At 46.1% G+C, this 17,197-nt stretch overlaps 1 long non-coding RNA gene across 1 annotated transcript; it reads left to right on the top strand.

Annotated features, from left to right (window-relative positions):
• The first annotated feature begins 3,705 nt into the window (after nucleotides 1-3,705).
• LOC119333536 lies at nucleotides 3,706-8,457 on the top strand. The gene is made up of 3 exons (XR_005161210.1): nucleotides 3,706-5,230; nucleotides 6,096-6,160; nucleotides 6,613-8,457. It is a non-coding gene; the product is annotated as an uncharacterized LOC119333536 (long non-coding RNA).
• Nucleotides 8,458-17,197: the final 8,740 nt, after the last annotated feature.

Below are 17,197 nucleotides of genomic sequence, written 5' to 3'. Positions count from 1 at the left end.
CTTCTCCTGTCCCAGGTGCCGGGCAAGCCACTCGTCACGGATATTATGCTTGAAGGCCGCTAAGGCCTCTGCGTCCGGACAGTCGACTATCTGGTTTTTCTTTGTTAGGAACCGTGTCCAAAATTGCCTGGCCGATTCCTCTGACTGCTGAATTATGTGGCTTAGGTCATCGGCGCCCGGTGGTCGCACATAAGTGCCCTGGAAGTTGTCAAGGAGTGCGGCTTCCAGGTCCTCCCAAGAACCGATTGAGTCTGCCGGCAAGCTGTTAAGCCAATGCCGGCCCGGTCCCTTAAGTTTGAGTGGGAGGTATTTGATGGCGTGTAGATCATCACCGCGGGCCATGTGGATATGAAGGAGATAATCCTCGATCCATACCACAGGATCTGTTGTGCCATCATACGATTCGATGTTTACGGGTTTGAAGCCCTCAGGGATTTTATGACCCATTACTTCATTTGTGAAGCATAGTGGGTGTGCGGCGCCTCTGTATTGGGCTATATCACGACGCAACTCGAAGGAGCTTTGTCTGTTGAGTTCGGCCCGGCCGGATTCATAGCATCCGGAGTGACGATCACCATCACATGTCGTGGGGCGCCTGCGCGAACCGTAGATCGATCTTGTTTGCCTTGCCTTGCCCTCCAGTATGTCACGCAGGTCGGGCACATTTTCCCGTGCCTTAGTATGATTGACGCGGCGCCGGGGCATGGCTTGAGTGGAGAGCCGAGAGGCCTCTCTGTCGCGGCCACGAGGTGGCCGGTCGGCCATGTCATGCACTAGTGATGTAGGTGCTTCCTCCTCTAGTCGGGGTAGCAGCCTGCGCTTTGGGTAACTCTTGGAGGGGCGTTCGAGTTCATACTCTTTGGCCGCAAGGACTTCAGTCCATCTGACAGCTAGCAAATCCTGATCAGCTCTAAGCTGTTGCTGCTTTTTCTTGAGGCTGCTTGCCGTGGCCATAAGCCTGCGTTTAAAACGCTCTTGTTCGGCGGGATCCTCTGGCACGACGAACTCGTCATCGTCGAGGCTTGCCTCGTCTTCGGAGGGAGGCGTATAATTATCGTCCTCAACCTCTTGGTCCGCCGCCCTCTCGTGAGGGCTGGCTTCTCTGTCCTCCTATGCTGAATCTTGCTGGAGGGGGTGTTCTTCAGCGCTACTCAGAGTAGTATTATCTCCCGTGCCGGAATCACCGTTTTTGCTTTGGTGGGATTTAGAGCGGCGCCGCTGACGCCGGCGCTTGGGCTGTTTCTTAGAGGTATCGTCCCCCGCTGTTCCATCGCCATCTCCATCCTTTGGAGTGTCCACCATATATATGTCGTATGACGAGGTGGCCTTCCAGCGCCCTACAGGTGCTGGTTCTTGTTCGTCTCCTATATTGTCGTCCATGTCGTTGATGTCTTCGGAGTCGAAGTCAAGCATGTCGGTTAAGTCGTCGACAGTGGCTACGAAGTGGGTGGTGGGTGGGTTTCGAATTTCTTCATCGTCCGTATCCCAACCTTATTGACCGTAGTCCGGCTAGGGCTCTCCTGATAAAGAGAGAGACTTTAGAGAATTCAGGATGTCACCGAAGGGCGAGTGCTGAAAGATGTCCGCGGCGGCGAACTCCATTATCGGCGCCCAATCGGATTCGATCGGCAGGGGCGCGGGGGGCTCGGAGTTCGGAGAGGAATCCGGCTCCTCGGAGTCACGGGCCATGCGGAGTGCGGGGCTGGAGTTTGGTTCGATCGCCTCTGAGATCGCAAACCCTGAGGCAGCGTCTAACCGCTGATCCTCGATCGGCGCAGTAGGCTCCGAATCAATGGTCGGAACCGATGCGTGTGCGGCCTCCAAGGCGCTGTTTGGCGGCAGAGCTATATCATGCCCATCGAGACAGTGCGGCGCGCTTGGCTGTGGCTCGAATCCGTCGAAGATCAAGTCCCCGCGGATGTCAGCCGTGTAGTTTAGGCTTCCAAACCTGACCTGATGGCCAGGGGCGTAGCTTTCGATCTGCTCAAGGTGGCCAAGCGAATTGGCCCGCAGTGCGAAGCCGCCAAAGACGAAGATCTGTCCGGGGAGAAAAGTCTCACCCTGGACTGCATCGTTGTTGATGATCGAAGGAGCCATCGGGCCTAAAAGCAACGACGCAGAGGAACTCTCAATGAAAGCACCAATGTCGGTGTCAAAACCAATGGATCTCGGGTAAGGGGTCCCAAATTGTGCGTCTAGGCCGGATGGTAACAGGAGGCAAGGAACACGATGTTTTACCTAGGTTCGGGCCCTCTTGATGGAGGTAAAACTCTACGTCCTGCTTGATTAATATTGATGATATGGGTAGTACAAGAGTAGATCTACCACGAGATCAAGGAGGCTAAACCCTAAAGCTAGCCTATGGTATGATTGTTGTACGATGAAGTTGTCCTACAGACTAAAACCCTCCGGTTTATATAGACACCGGAGAGGGTTAGGGTTACACAAAGTCGGTTACAATGGTAGGAGATCTTGAATATCCGCATCGCCAAGCTTGCCTTCCACGCCAAGGAAAGTCCCATCCGGACACGGGACGAAGTCTTCAATCTTGTATCTTCATAGTCCTGGAGTTCTGCTGAAAGTATAGTCCGGCTACCCGAATACCCCCTAATCCAGGACTCCCTCAAGGAGGGTTAGGGTTCTTCCCCACCCAAACCCCCCAGATCTGGCCCTCTTGGCTCTCTCTGCAGCTTCGTCCCACCGCTCTGTGTCGTCTGAAGCCGACGCCGTCTTCTTGTTGGTGGAGAAGTCGTCGCCGTCGACGTCCCTGGACCACGAGAAACGGCCCCGACCATGTCCTTGGTCAAATCGACCAGCTCTGCACCCCATCCGCCCAGATCCGAAGCCCTCCCGACGATTTCCGCGGAAGGCGTGGCCGCCGCGGTTCTCCATCTCGCTCGGCTCGCTCGAGGAAGCAGCCATCGCTGCATAAGATCTGTGGTCGCCTCCAATCTTCCCCTCCCACCAGAGAAAGGAGGAGGGGAATCTCGATCTAGGGTTTCTCGGTGTCTCCCAGAAGTGGGATAGAGCGGCGTCTAGGTCACGGATCGGGGTGGGAGCCGCTTTTGTACCCACAGCATCCTGTAGCGCCCCATGGCCGCGCGGATCTCCGCCCACGTGTCGAGCATCAATGGCGGCCGCCCCACTCGCGTCTGGATGTGGCCCCAAGACCCCAGGGCCCCGCCATCGCTCGTCCCGGACGCGGCTCGGTGCACCGCACACGCCACCACACGCCGAATGTCCCCGTGTACCCGCACCTGTGTCGCTCGTCGGAATACGGTCATGAACCCTAGCAAAGTGGCAGGGGAAGGAGATGACCTGGCCAATATCGATGGTTTCCCCCTCGCGCAAGTAACACGCATCCACCGACACACCCTTGTCGTCGATCAGCACGATCCGGAGCGCTCCTCGGCGGAGGAGGATCTCGCCGTCGGTGAAATGGACAGTGCGTACGGACACGAGGTCCGCCGCGAAGGAGACGTGCCAGCGGACGTCAAACTCCATCATTGCAGGATAGAGTTGGATGAGGGCAAACCATGATTCCGGAATATTGAACATATAAATGATGAAGAGGGTGCTAGGCAGGACCGTTGCCTCCACGTCCTCGCTATTCCTCGCTATGAAAAAGGGCAGCCGACAGTAGGAAGTCGTGGCTCATCCAAATCTATGCTACACATCTTCTGCTTCGCCACCCGCTCCCTCTCGCCGGCGCCGACACATAGGTGGGTCAGACCCTGCGCCGCGCCTTGGGGCGCCTGAGGCCCCCTCCCCCGCCTCCGCCCCCGGCAAGGCCCCCGCGCGCCCACCCTCCCCCGCCTCCACCACGGGCCGCACCAGCGGCTGCTGCTGGCGGCGGCAGAAGTCCTCCCCAGGATCGGCTCGACGTGCCACATGGTATGACGGCTTCTGCTTTTTTCTTGGATCTCGCTTAGCATTCTCGTGCTCGCAAAGCTACCTGAGACAAAGGATTAGGAGGGCGGCCAGTGATGAGGTAGGACGCTGGGCAGAGAGATGGCGGTCGTGCGGGAGTAACCTGGATCCTGCAGCCGGCAGTGTGAGGAGCGAATCGAGACGCCGCCAGGTCGTGCCCGACCTTGCGGGTGCAGGCCAACAGCAGCCGATGACCCTCTCCCGTCTGCTGCACCTCCCTCTCCTATTTCCTCCCACTTTCTCCATCGGCAGTGGCGGCGGCGGCGGCAAGAGGAAAGAGGGTCGCGGGGGGAGACGCGGGCTAGGTCTCGCTCTCGCTGCCCACTCGCTTCGCCCCTTCTTATCTCGCTGCTCGCCGATTTTTTTCTTCGAGTGGCGCACTCGCTGTACTGATGGTATGACGGCTTCTGCTTTTTTCTTGGATCTCTCTTAGCATTCTCGTGTTGTGCCATTTGACCTGGCTGTTGGTTCTTGATGCCACCACAACTGTCGCTGTTGTGTAGCTTTGTTTAAATGCTGATGCCTGGATATTCTTAGGTTCTTGACCTGGCACAAATGCTCTGATTTTCTGGTCATATTGAGGTGCGGTTCTGATAGACTATGTAGAAGCTATTTCATGATCCTTAGTGCTTTTTTTTGGGCATCCTGCTCACAAACATAACGTACAGACTATTGAATTGAAATGCGACATGCTAATTAGGTAGTGGGTCCTGTTTCATCTAATGAAGTGTAGCATGTGAATTTCTGCAAATCAGTTTTGCGATCCCTTTGGGATTTTACGAACTGAAAGACTGAAACCAACTACGACCAATTTAGCATGGGCTATATATTGGGTTAAGTCAGCCAATTCGTAAGTTTCAGAATTTGTTGATACGATCATACTATACAAGAAAACTAGGAATGTCAGTTAACTTTATATCGGGTGTTTTCTAACACTGAATAGCACAGCTGTCAGTAAGTTATTGTTTCCGCCCGAGTGCAGCAGGGCATGAACAGTCTATCCAAAATTGTTATCGAAGTTTGCTCATGACATGATTGACCATAGAATTTGGTAAGCTGTTGCATTTTACGGATTTTACTGTGAAGAACTCAGCGGCTGTTTGGATTGATGCCTACAGCTGCCCATCCAAAATATTGATCGTTGACCAGGCTGGTGAAGTCGTTTGGATGAGCACTGATTTTTTGACTCACCCAGCCCACCAGATTTTAATTTCTTGATTTGTGTTTTTTCTAAACAAGATGTGTGCAGATCGGATGAAGAATACAAGAGGAAGGACCTTGAGGAAGACTGAAGAACAATGTATGTGTGCATACTTAATTTCTTTTTAGCTGTTCTATTGCGTTCTTTCTTCTTTCTTATTTCATAGAAAAAAAATATGCTCTAGAAAAAAAATGTGTTTCAGCCATGCCTTTCTTCTGTTTAAAAGAGTACACCATTCTTCGTTCGATCACTCTTGGATGATTCCTTCTGTTTGAGGAACTCAAATTGTCAGTAGCAAATATAGATATCTGTAAAGGTCACTCGCTTGGTAGAGAAAACGAGTGGTTATTATATAGATCTGTATGGTAAGTCCATGCCTTTCTTCTGTTTAAAAGAGTACACCATTCTTCATTCGATCACTCTTGGATGATTCCTTCTGTTTGAGGAACTCAAATTGTCAGTAGCAAATATAGATATCTGTGAAGGTCACTCGCTTGGTAGAGAAAACGAGTGGTTTATATAGATCTGTATGGTAAGTGCATGTGCTAGCATATGCATATCTCCTGTCAATACGAATAGCACACAAACACTTCAAGGATATATCAAGCAAAACTGAAGCTGCAATAAGGAAGGATTTTATACATGGGGTGCTATTTCATTGTAGTGTAATGCGTCACTGAACTCAGTGAGATGTGCAGTTCCTGCCTTACATTATACAATGTACACCTGAAAGTTACCATTTCATTTAGGTATGTATCAAGCCAATTGGCAACATGCAGTATTCTTTTCCTTTTGATTTATATTTGATTTTTAGAAGTCAAGTCTTACACGAGGTGAGTTGTCAGGATGGATGTTGACTACAACCCAACAGGATGGGAATTTGTTACATGCCACTTTTGCAGATCCAGATTCACACGGTAATCATTTTTAGGTGATGTCTCACTATTTTTTACTGCTTTTGCAGGTATGGATCTTCAATTATAATGATGATCATAGCAGGGAGATATACCATACTAAGAGGATGCAAAGGTTTGTTTCTATTATATTCTTTTCACTCTACCTTGCTTATTGTGTCTACCTCATCTTAAACGCAAAATTCAAAATGGTTCCCAACTTATATACCATAGAGTAGGGATGCAGGCGGACGGTGTCCATATGTCCGCAAAGCAATAACTGCACTAATTTGCATTACATTAATAACCGTGTTAGTGTTTATGTTCCTTCAGTCTGCACACCCCTGATGGGCATAATGTTGTTAGTTCAACCAGTGAGTTCAACTACAGGAAATTATGTTGAAGAAGGAGATATGGTTGTAAACCTTAGTTCTATAAAGACAAACATGCATGCTGACAACGGATTGAGCATACCACAACTTCATCATGTACTGACGAAAAATCCTTTTACTTGATTGTGTGTACTGCCGTTTTTTTCCTTTTCTAAATCTTTGTGAAGTGCTTTAATTTATTTTCTCAACTTTGTAGATAAGCACTGATGTAGAAATATCAAGTTCGGAAGAGCACGAAACAATAAAACAGTTGATTAAGGCTTCACTTGGTAATGACAACTCCATGTGGTCAAAGGTTTGCAACCTGATTTCCTTACAAAATGTAGTTACTAGGGGAACCCAAAGTACTTAATTTTATAATAGTTCAGGTTGTTTTTTCTGAAGCATAATCTTCTAATTTCTGAGCTAAACAATAATGTGTATTTGAAAAATAGGGTTCAAACTATTTGCATTCTAATTCCAGCCTTTCAGTACATGAGGTGCTGGCTGCTAGGCAGATTGCTTTGTTTTTAATTGCCGAGATGCTCAATAATCAGGTCCACTATTCATGCCTATGCACAGGAAGATTAGTTTAATTGATCATTCTTTTTTATAGTAATGATTAGTTTGCTCTCAAAAAGATGCTTTAGAAGAATTTATTGAGTTGCTTCTTGAAAAAGTTCTGCATGTGGCAAAAGATGCGGTGGCAAAGGTATACCCTTTATATTATCATTAGATCTGTTCTTTGTTCGACTTTACTGTTTTCTTACCTTAATATTTTTTTTGGGTATGCAGATTTCAGATGAAGCGAACCGATGCATAAATATTTTGTTGGCAAAATAAGATCCTTTCAGATATCTTGTTGTATGTACAAATCATTTCTCTTTATGTATCACTGTTACTTTTGTTTCTGCTTCGTGCATCCCTACATAGTTGGTATCATGGGTTATCAACCCCTCAAACCTGTTCTGCTATCGGATACCAACCAGATCAATTTAGTGTGAGATCAGTTTTCAGTTGAACCAATTTTATAGCTGAATATGTTGCTTTGTTGGAACGTATGAAGGTTTGAGAAGAAGTACATTGCAACTTAATGCAAAACCATATAACCATGGTTCTTGGAATCGGCTTGAATGTAGCAGTTTTGATAGATATGAATATATCTATATATTTCTCTGTTTCTATCTTTAACAACTTGCTTTTATGTAATTTCTGTTGTGTTGTAACCAGATTTACCCTTACCTTGGCAGTGTGTCTTGTGTGAAATACACATATGATGTTCTTATAAATAGTAATTCCATTAGTTGTCCTTTGTTTGTAACTTAGTTGAGTGATCTAGTTGTACATGATTAAATTCTGGATAGAAACTACTTTGTGGAAATGTGAAAGCTTGACTTATGCCTCCGTGGGCTGGAGCTGGAGGCTGCGCTGCTCTATGTGCAGGTGGGTAGTCGAAGGAGGTCACCGAGGGAAAGCTGGCAAGTTGCAGCGACAGGAAAGCTGGCAAGCTGCGGCGACCGCGGACGTATGGGGTGGCGGCCAGGTCGTTGGCCCTCGGCGCGAACTAGATGTTCTATGGTCTGAATTCAGTTTGATTTTTTGTTTTGTTTTACTTGCTATCTGCTGCCTCTTAGACCAGTTTGAAGGATGTCCGCTTGCTTTCCAGTATATCCCAAGCCTTTGCTGTGGCTACTAAAACCACCACTCGCAAGGACAAGTGAAGACTGCTACCCTGTTGCTTTCCTCATACGCTTGTACTTTCAGTGTTTTGAACAAACCCAGGCTTTAGCACTAATAAAGGTTGCCTGGACAACAAAGCCGTTTTCAATATTCATGAAACGTGCAACGATGACTCCATCTAATGTTCGTTGCCTCATAAGATGTATCTCTGGCTATCTACCTTGCTTCCTAATAACATTGTAAATAATTGATAAAAAACTTCTTATAACACTGTATCATCACTAAGTATCTATCTACCAGCAGTAAGTATTTATTATTTCGATATGTGCCTGAATTTTCCTATCACCCCTCTTACAATACTTGGCTTGCTATCGCCCTTTGCGCCATTGGCGCAACGGGTCATCTAGTTCGTGTCAAAAGCTGGTTGGCCTTGTCCGTGAAAATATGGTGGATGGTGGCTGCCAGCCCCGCTTCAGGTAAAACAGTCCGCTCGATCTCACCTGGACCCGGGTATTAGCACCATGACGGCAAACGACAAATGAACCGGCGACTAGAAAAGGATAGGCAGCACGGTGACTCCAGACCTGATTAGTTAGTTTGGTGATTTTGTTGAACTGTGTGGTCACAGGAAGCTAGCTTCCATGCTGCTAATACCTTGGCGAAGGCAGGGAGGAATGTTCTGGTGGATTTGTACCATAGATGGACAACGAGACAAATATGCTAATTTATGGGGTAGTGGCATATATGCATGTCTCAATGTATGAACAAGTGTAATCAGCCTACTTGTATGGTTTTATGCTTAACACAGCCGCGTATGTCTTTGCACGGCCTTGTATTCAATCCCAATTTCTTTTCATTTCTTGTATATATTTTAGGTATTCTGCTTCAAAGGTAATCACAACAATCCATCCACTTGTTATTCTTGCAACCAAACATAAAGCTGGCTATCCCCAACCACTATTTATCCTCTCAACCAAAAAATAAAAGTAGGCTATCCCCAACCAGGTGGACAACAATACCCTCAGCCGATCCGCCTCGCCATTGAACCAAACGCCACCTGAGCACTCTCATACCCTTTCCGTCAATGAAAGTACATGTATATTCCCGAGCGTATGCACATGAGATGAACAATAAAACACTAAAGAATAAAAATAAAAACTGATTTTTTGGGCAACAAAATGGGTATGCCTCATCTATCATGCTTCGGTGCACTGCACACGCGGCGTGCTAGAATTTTTCTACGTAAAGGTCATCGTAGTTTGGTCATGGTATTCTGCATGCGAGTTCCGATTCAATTCTCTTGCCCTTTAATTTTTCCATTCAACCCTATCTAGTATTTGAATGTGTTTTTTTTTCGAAAAGGGAAGACTCCCCGGTCTCTGCATCAGAACGATGCATACGGCCAACTTATTATAAAGCCAAAAAGATTCAACAAAGTCTTAGAATCTCAAAACGAAAATTAAAAAGAGCTCACTAAGAGCCAAAAGGGCCAAAAAAAAAACTGGCCATGAAAAGCCACAACCGGCTGGCATAAGAGAGACAGGTAAACTAATTGCCTATCCTATTACATGACCGCCATCCAAACCGGTTGAAGATATCCCGTACTACCATCTTCCAGCGGATAGATCCAGTAACCAAACGCTCCCTGGCCTCCGTCGGAGTGAGTAGCGACCACATACGGATCAACGCAGTGGCTCGGAAAATAACCTGCAAAAAATGAATCTTTGTTGTTCTGTTAAAAACCAAATCATTTCTGCAGTTTCAGATTGCCCACAATAAAGCACAAACTCCTACTCGAATATGTCTCGCTGTTTAGGTCTCAATCCCGTTAAGCCACGTTCCAAATAACGTGTTGACAGAACTCGGTGGAGTAATGTTAAATGCAATATGGACAGTCCGCCATAAGACTTTTGCTAACGGGCAATCAAGAAAGAGGTGTTTGATGGTTTCATCCTGATCACAGAAACTACACCTAGTAGATCCTGTCCAATTACGATTTGCCAAATTGTCCTTGGTTAATATTACTTGTTTATGGATAAACCACATAAACACTTTGATTTTTAAAGAAACTTTAACAGCCCAAATATATTTGGAACTAGGAATGGAGCTTGAATTGATAACATCAACATACATTGATTTAACAGTAAACTCTCCAGACCTAGTAAGCTTCCAGCGTAATTTATCCGGTTGTTGAGTTAGCTGAACCTCCATCAGTCTACTTACTAGATGGAGCCATTCTTCTCAAGGATTGCCAATTAGCGTCCTTCTGAACTGAATATTAAGGGGGTTGGATTGAAGTACTGTTGCAACGAAAACCTCACGTCGTTGAACAATACGATACAGAGACGGGTATTGAAAGGCAAGGGGGGGTCTCTCCGAGCCAAGTATCCTCCCAAAATCGTGTACTAGCACCATTGTCAATAATAAACTTTGTCCTATTAAACAAGGTTAATTTGACTTTCATAAGCCCTTTCCAAAAAGGTGAGTCGGTCGGTCTTGCTGTCACCTGCGACAAAGTTTTGGAGTGAAGATACTTGCTACGGAGGATCTGCGCGCAAGTGGCATCAGTCTCAATAGATAGCTTCCACAGCCACTTGCTACGGAAGACATATGTTCTTGACCTCAAGATTCTTAATACCAAGACCCCCTTGGTCTTTTGGTCGACAGATGATATCCCATTTGGCGAGTCGGTATTTTCTTTTTAATTCATCGCTCTGCCAGAAGAATCGGGGTCGATAGAAGTCCAGTCGTTTCCTAACTCCAACTGGTACTTCGAAGACCGATAAAAGAAACATAGGCATACTCCTGAGAACCGAGTTAATCAGAATTAATGGGCCTTCGTATGACATGAGCTTGCCCTTCTAGCAACTCAGTTTCTTTTCAAATCGGTCATCGATGCACTTCCATTCTCTGTTTGTCAGCTTACGATGGTGGATTGGTATACCTAAGTACGTAAAAGGTAAAGTCCCCAATTCGCACCCAAACAATTGCCTATATGCCTCTTGTTCGTCATTGGCTCTACCAAAGCAGAACAATTCGCTTTTGTGAAAGTTAATCTTTAACCCGGTCAATTGTTCGAACAAGCATAACACAAGCTTCATATTTCTCGCTTTGGCCAAGTCATGCTCCATAAAGATGATCATATCATCGGCGTACTGAAGGATGGACACACCTCCATCAACTAGATGAGGTACCAAGCCACCCACCTGGGCAGCCTCCTTAGCCTTTCCTATCAAAATTGCCAACATATCAACTACAATGTTGAACATGATGGGAGACATCAGATCCCCTTGTCTCAGGCCCTTATGTGTCTGGAAATAATGACCTATGTCGTGATTCACTTTAATTCCAACACTCCCTTTTTGCATGAACGATTCTACCTGGCGTCGCCAGGCTTCATCAAAACCTTTCATACGCAAGGCCTGTTGAAGGAATGGCCATTTGACTTTATCGTACGCTTTCTCGAAATCCACTTTAAAAACAACTCCATCTAATTTTTTGTGTGAATTTCGTGGAGCGTTTCATGAAGGACCACCATCCCTTCTAGGATGTTTCTGTCCGGCATGAAAGCAGTTTGGGAATGCCGCACCACAGAATGCGCAATCTGTGTGAGCCTATTAGTCCCAATCTTGGTGAAGATTTTGAAACTAACATTAAGGAGACATATCGGCCTGAACTGCTCAATTCTCACAGCTTCCGTTTTTTTAGGAAGAAATGTTATGGTTCCAAAATTTAAATGAAATAACTGAAGCTGTCCAGAGAATAGATCATGGAACATTGGTAGCAAATTCCCCTTAATAATATGCCAACACTTTTTACAGAACTCCGTTCGAAATCCATCCGGTCCTGGAGCCTTATTGTTCTTCATCTGCGCAATAGCTTCAAACACCTCTTTCTCTGAGAACGGGGCAACCAAAATATCATTTTCATCAGCAGAGAGTTGAGGCACATCCTCCACCCTGGACTCATCCAGGGATATAGAACTATCCTCCGGAGATCCAAACAACTTCTTATAGTACTCGGTTATGTATATTTTGAGGTTATCCTGTCCTAAAATAGTTCCTTCAGCTTGTTCAAGCTGAAAGACTCTCTTCTTTCTGTGCTTGCCATTAGCAATCAAGTGAAAGAATTGAGTGTTCGCGTCCCCCTGGACAACTTTGCGGACCTTAGCCCGCAACGCCCACTTTAATTCCTCCTCACGGAGGAGCTCTTTCAACCTCATCTCTGCTTCAATTTTAGCATGAAGCTCCGTGGCTTGCAAAATCGTGGATTCGGCTTTTAAATCTAGGGACTGAATAAGCGAAAGAAGCCTTTCCTTTTCAACCTTATAAATCCCACTAAGGTGTTTAGCCCACCCACGTAAGAAACTTCTCAAATGCCTGATCTTATTCTGCCAGCGCTCAACAGAAGTCCTACCTCCCGCATCCTTAGCCCATTCCCTGGCTATCAGATCCAAGAATCCTTCACGCTCAAACCATGCCAGCTCGAAAAAAAAGAAATTTTTGTTTCCTACGAGGTTTGGCTCACCCGAGTCCATGAATAAGGGTGTGTGATCAGAAATTCCACGCGAGAGAGCCTGGACCGTTACCAAAGGGAATTTTTGTTCCCACTCGACGCTCGCTAGGACTCGATCCAGCTTCTCAAACGTCGGGTTTGGCAAATTATTAGCCCAAGTAAATTTTCTACCAGAAAGCTCTATCTCTCTCAGATCCAAGCTTTCAATAATGGTATTGAACAGAAACGACCATCTGCCATCAAAATTATCATTATTCTTTTCCTCTCTCCTTCTAATGATATTGAAATCACCCCCAACTAAAATCGGGAGCTGCTCGGAGCCGCAAATTCGGACAAGATCCGCCAAAAACTCCGGTTTAAACTCGGGTTGCGCTGCACCATACACCGCTACCAGAGCCCAGTTAAACCCATCAGCTTTGGACCTAACCAGAAACTTAACCGCGAAGTCACCCATCACTACACTTCGGACTTCCAGTGAATCACATCTCACTCCAAGTAAGATCCCTCCCGATCTTCCTCGCGAAGGCAGGCAGTGCCAATCGAAATCGACACCGCCCGATAAAGTATTGAGGAACTGGGGCACAAAATTATCTCTACCAGTTTCCGAAAGAGCAATGAAATCCAACCTATGATCGATCGACGCATCTGCAAGAAACCTTCTTTTAGCCAAGTCTTTCAGACCTCTGCTATTCCAAAAGAGTCCTCTCATATTTCGTCATGAAATTTTTTAGAGGTACGAATCCTAGCACTCCTGCGAACCGCCGAAGTCGGGTAAATTTTCCGCTTCCACTTGCGTTTGGGTTTGTTCTGATCCTCCACCCGGTCCTCAATACCGGGCTCTGTGGATCTAACTACTTCACCCTCTATGGTGTCATCCTCTTCCTCTGACTCAGGAAAGGATGGTGCAAGGTCCGCACAAAAGTTATCCAGTACTCTAACTCCCAACGCCTCTATATCGGGGTCATAATTTAACATTTAACTGTACGAGCATGTAATAAATAGCACAAGTCGGCACCGTCGTATATGTATTGATGCTGTCTCTATCTTACCAAACACAGTGAGAAATGCCAACTCCTAAAACCTTACCAACATCATGTCGTCCTGAAGTCAGATTGTCAGCAAGAAATAAATGATTCCTCGCAAAAAAAAAGAGCAAGAAAGAAATGCTGTTTTGATTCCTGAGTATAAATATATAGCAACAAGTTGGTGACCCAGCAAGTTTGCACTTCTAGCACCACTTGTACAATGGTGGAACGGGACGACGCACAACTTGTATCCTCGTTCCAAGAAAGCATCAAACATGTTTCTGTCCATGCCCTTTCCAAGAAAGCATCAATCAAAATGTTTCAGCTTCTTGTGCGCATTTCTTAATGTCTCGCATTATTCAACTCTTGCTGGCAGATTCGACTACAACCGCTCCCTCCGTTCGGAAATACTTGTCGGAGGAATGAATGTATCTAGACGTATTTTAATTTTAGATACATTCATTTTTATGCATTTCTCCGACGAGTATTTCCGAACGGAGGAAGTACAATATAGCAGTAGTGACACGGGGTCACACGCGTTCGCTGGTCTTGGAACCTCTAGCTAATCATTCATTTGATTTTGGAAATACTTGCACGTGCAGTGTAACTACTACTCACACACGTGCAGTGTAAAACTACTATACCAACTAGGTAGGCTGCGGCCGCCGCATGCAGTGGCTAGTCCAACACAGCGGAACGGCATTGTCGCATCCGAGCATCTCACTCGCTCTCGCCAGCGACTATGAAGAAGGAAATAATTAAGCGGCGTTGAGGTCGATTCTGTGGCCGAGATCCAAAAGTTGAGAGGCGTCCCAACAACCGAGTGGTAGACTAATTATCTATCTCCCGTCCGCCAGCACGCATGCATGCACCCTGTTTTCCAAGTTGAATTCAAACAACCTGAATGCACACCGCGTTAGAATTGGACTAGATGTGCATTTTTCTTCTGAATTCCAAACAACTAACCGGATAAGATTAGGCGAGTCCAGTTTTCCCGCCAAGCCGGGGTGGAGTGTGCATTGCCAGCCACAGTATAGCCGCGCCCGATTTTTTTATTAATAATAAATGATAATTCAATTATTCCAAAACTGGTAAATGTAACTTGAAATTTTAAAAAATGGGAAGGACGCTATGAGTAACAGCGTCCAGGCTGGCCGCTATTGTGAACCATGTCCAGGTTTCGACGCTAGTGTTAGTCGCGTACAATGCATGATTGAACCAACCCAGAAATCTCTGAATCGGCTGTCCCCAAACTAATCAGCTTGCTTGTTCAAAGAAATGTCGATTGGTGGATCGTAACAGCGAGCGGCCGGTGAGACGATGTCTCTCATGTGATGATTGGCGTTGTCGGCTGTCATGTCCCGAATGCAACGTCACACTCATGCTATGGCCAAGCATGCTGAAGCGGAATGAGCAGCGCAAGAACAACGACTGACCAATAACGTGCATGCTTGATGAAACTAAAGATGGCCCGAGCGGTGCACTCGTAATGAGTGGGTCAGAATCTTAGAAGATGGATATGCAAGTTAATTGTGTTGTTGATGTGGCTATTAGTAGTGTCGCTCTTATTCCTATAAGAATGTGAAGGACCTTGACAAAAGAGGCAAGAGAGGACTGGGAGGCGATGGAAAGGCTTGCGGTGGAGTCCTACGACGAGGCGTACATGGCGGATCTCCACCGCCTCTACATAGAGAAAGTGGAGGCGGAGCGCCGCCTGTCCGAGCAGCTAGCTGGGGGGGGGGGAGGGAGGGCATCGTGACGTCAAGCGATGAAGACAACGACGACAACAGAGGTAGTAGTGGAAGCGGAGGCGGCAAAAATGGCGACTTCAGGACCAAATTTAGAAGAATCTTCCATGACGACCCAGCCGACGGCACATGCCCCGACCAACCCCATGATTAGTGGAATGTCCATGGCGGACTGGATGTCGTTTGTCCATGATACAGATATCAATCAGATCAGTAAGTTTAGTTCCGTTAGTAGACTATGTTTTAGTTGTTGAAAATGTTAAATGTTATTAATAGGTGTCGAATTTTGGTTAGTAAGTTTGTTTGAATTAAATTTGTGTTCATCATATCCGAATTTGTTTTTTACTCCGCTCAATTTACGAGATCAGCTAGGTTGGGCAAAAATTTAGTGAAGTAAAAAATTGTCCACTAGCTTTACTCCGCGGTTTACTGTACTATATTTTAAGGGATCGCCTAGAGATGGTCTTAGCTCTCTTCCTCTGGACCTCTCCTCTCTAGTTTTTTCCCTACGTAACCAGGCATGATGCTTGAGTGAATCAATACGAGAGAGTAGTAATCCGTTGTGTTTGATGGAGTAGTAGGTGGGTTTGTAACATGGGCCGAGGTTGCTTGACGCACGTCAAGGACGAAGAGCAATGATTGCAAGCGAACTAGGTTTTACGGATCATGGAACATCAACGAGAAACGACTCCGTTCAGTTTAATTAGAGCACGGGCCGAACCACATAACTGGACGCTGTTGGCAATAGCGTCCAGAAGTGAACGTGGTTTTTAATGGCGTCCAAGCGTGGAGGCTGTTGTTATTTGCGTCTTTCCTATTTTTAGAATTTTCACATATCCTTTACCAGTTCTGCAATTACTGAATTATTAATTATTAATTATAAAAAAATCGGTAGCCGCGCTGTACAAGTAGAATATGCTTTTTTTACGGATAGAAGTAGAATATGCTGCTGGTATCTAGATTCTGCACTGACAGTCACGTAGTACAAAGAAGAATTAAAAAACAGTTAGGCTGTTTTTTAAAAAATAAAACAGTTAAGATGTTGTTAATGAGCCACTGTGTTCATTCGTCTGTGTGCAACCCTACCGCCGAGGTCCCTGGGGACCTTGACGATAGGCTGTTATACCTTGCCGCCATGACCCTTGGTGTAGGAAAAGGATCGGATCCCGAGATTTTTGCAAACGAGGCTCACATCTCGAACAACTTCTTCACAAGGGTCAAAACACAAAATTTTGCCTCGCTGTGTGTGTTCCCTAAGCACGTCTGACCTTTGACCGCGTTCACGACTCCTGAATTTGTCTTACATGCATGCATCAGGAAGCTGCCCTGCTCTCGCCCTAAGTCCACTGTCTTCTCCTTTTCTTAAAAAAAAGTCAGCTGAAACTCCAAAACAGGCCATGTGAAACATGAGGACGGCATTATGACATGCGAACCCAAAAGAGAGGGAGAGAGAGAGGGAGAGGAAACTTGGTGCTCCCGTAATTGATTCCGTTGCTACTGTGAAGCTTTATGCCTTCAGATTACGGATTGCAGTTTGAGTTGTCCTGGGTTTCACCTCTGACCTTCCTCTCTCTCTGCTTTACAAAAAAGCGAGATGTTCAGTGTTTCTGCTCATCTTTTCAACTGTTGGAATATACTTAGTTATCTAAACGCTCTTATAATTTTTTACAGAGGAATTATATACATATATGCTTAAGTATATCTCTGTCGAAGCAAAGCAGTGATAATAGAACGCCACTTGCGTGCGTGCTTGCGTGCACCGGACGATGCGGCTCACGTGAACATGTCCTCGACCAGGCCGGCCGGACACCCGCCGAGTCTGTCCAACCATTAT

This window comes from Triticum dicoccoides, chromosome 7A, assembly GCF_002162155.2.
Source record: "Triticum dicoccoides isolate Atlit2015 ecotype Zavitan chromosome 7A, WEW_v2.0, whole genome shotgun sequence".
Taxonomy (NCBI): Eukaryota; Viridiplantae; Streptophyta; class Magnoliopsida; order Poales; family Poaceae; genus Triticum; species Triticum dicoccoides.
Note: the sequence above shows the minus strand (reverse complement) of the source record. Positions and strands in the feature narration are given on the sequence as shown.